Consider the following 2,479-nt stretch of genomic DNA (forward strand, 5'->3'; position numbering starts at 1 on the left):
CGTGTTGGGGCGACAGCGTCCCCTGTAGCCAATGGTGTCTTGTAGCCGAGAGCGTAGAAGTCCTAGATCGGTCACTTTGTGTCACACTAGGTAACGAAATGGGGATACGCTGCTGTGCTCCAATAACCTCATACAGGTGTAGCTACGACGCTAACCATCTTCAGACGATAGTTGATCGTATTCACACTCAACCAGAGGCTTCTCGGGCGTTCTGAGGTATAAGCTCTGATTTCTCGGTGTGACGCGCGGGACGCACTACGAAAGGATCTAGCAATTCTGAGTCCTGCATTCTCCTCGGTCACATCGAGGATCTTCTATGAACCTAGGTAACTGTTCCGTAATATCCTGGCTGCTCTCGCTGATGCTAGGTGCCTGTCCTTTACCACACCCTACCTCCCTTGTTGAGTTCGGCGGTCCCCGCCTTCAGTCTTGTGAACAACCATATTGTTTCTCCACGGTGCGGAGGGGACTTCAGGTCTTCGAGCACCACTGATGGTCTTGAGGTACCTTCTCAACAGCTCTACAAGTTTCCCCTAGAGCGCCACGGTTTCGGCACTTTAGTGCAGCTCACGATACCAATCAAGGTTCCCTTTCTATTGCTTCCCCGTGGGGAGCCTCGTGATCGGTACCTAGCCCTCTCCTCGGACTCTGTCAGCGGCTCTGGTATTGCCGCGAGCAATTCCACTCTTCCGGGGTAAGCACACCGCAGGGGGCTCAGTATTCTAAAACACTACACCAAGAAGAACAGGAATTAGAGATATGTCAAGACGGACAAGGAGGGGGTCAGCAGCATATCTGCTCATTATAGACAATTGTGTTGCAAGTGTGACCCATCAGTGTATGGACGCTATCTCTACTGGGTACAAAATAGGAACGGCTCTTCTTCTGTCTCCCTCGCTCTTCGTCTCTTTTGTCATCGAAAACATTGGGATCAACGTCGTTACCCGCCCAGTCGTCTTCTCTATTACTCGTGCCTGTGCCTCCACCTCAGCTGCGCAGTCTCCTACATTGAAATCAAGCTGTTTCTTCAAGACATCGAAGCAGCTGTAGGCCCCGCGCTCGGCACTGTTTTCGTAGGATTGCCCAGCCGTAGAAGTGGCGCCGAGGCCCTCTTCGCTTAAGGGGGGAAAGGCGAGTGGAAAGCTCCTAAATACATATGTCCTCTTCTTTCGAATCATCTCAACTCTCAGTCCATTGATTCATATGGCTTTTCTGTCTCTCTCTATAAAGCTATCCAACTACACGTGTGAATAGACTGCTTCCACATATATGCGTGTCTGAGCCCTGTAGGCACCAGCAGAAATATATCATTTTATGCCTCTATGTGACCAGGCAGATCCACCTCAGACGTTCGTTCGCGTGAAGAGCACAAGAACGAATTTCCTTCCGCCGTCTTTGCACCCAGCGCACGGCTTATGACATTCCAAGCACCGACTGCCCGAGACAAGGATAGAGACTCTCACGGCTCTGCGGGGGAGAACGGAGGACGAGGGATTTTCACACGTTTACTTATTCCATTGCAGGTGCTGTGGTAGGATGCATGCGGTAATGTATTACACGCACAGTATAGGAAAACGACCATGGTACATGTGTGAGGTCCTTTGTTTAGTCTCCCGGCTCCAGGTGCTGCAAGCAACAGCTCACTCGGCTGTCTGCCATAAGCAAACCCGTTTCCACACCTGTTATCTCTCCGCAGTTGCGCACCTTTCTCTGCCTGTCTCGTCCTCTCTGTGTCTATCTGCATCCACCCCTATCTGTCTTCCTCCGTCCCTGTCTGGTTCTGGTCCGCCTCCATCCGCATATCCACTGCTGAGCCGCTTCTCGTGTCTCCTTGACCTTCAAAGTGAGAGGGCGCGTGTTCTAGACAGGATGAAGCCATCCTTCCAAGGGGTGTATCCAGGTCCTTACTCTTTTTTTCTTCTTCTTGGAATGCTACGGGTCATTGGAAAAGGGACTTTAACAGGGATGAAGGATTCTCTTACATCGTGTGACTGTCAGGAAGGAAGCAAGTCACAGCGGGGGACACGAAGAAAAGCACATTATAGAGAATCAGAGAGCATATGAGTTACATACATAGACAGGTCGATCTATCTATCTCCCTAAGTACACATGAACGTATACGAGGACGGAATCATGTTCTAGCCCTAAGACGAAGCCTACGTTTCTGTGTATACATGTATGTGTAGCTTTACTACATCCCTGCTGTCCATGGGATTGTGATACTACCTAAGCCATCTTATTTGATATACAGATCACAAAGAGAAAAAGAGAAAGATCGAAGACATCTAGAGAAAGATAGGCATAGGCAGGTAGACAGATAGATATCCAGATACATGGAGAAAGATAGGTCGACAATAGGTAGAGAGACGTCTTGATAAAGACAGGGATAGATAGAGAGGTGTCTAGACAGATGGATGAAGATAGATAAATAGATAGATGTCTAGATGGGTAGATAGTGACATGGCTCTTAACACAGTCT

Source organism: Cystoisospora suis (genome assembly GCF_002600585.1).
Source record: "Cystoisospora suis strain Wien I chromosome Unknown contig_193, whole genome shotgun sequence".
NCBI lineage: Eukaryota > Apicomplexa > Conoidasida > Eucoccidiorida > Sarcocystidae > Cystoisospora > Cystoisospora suis.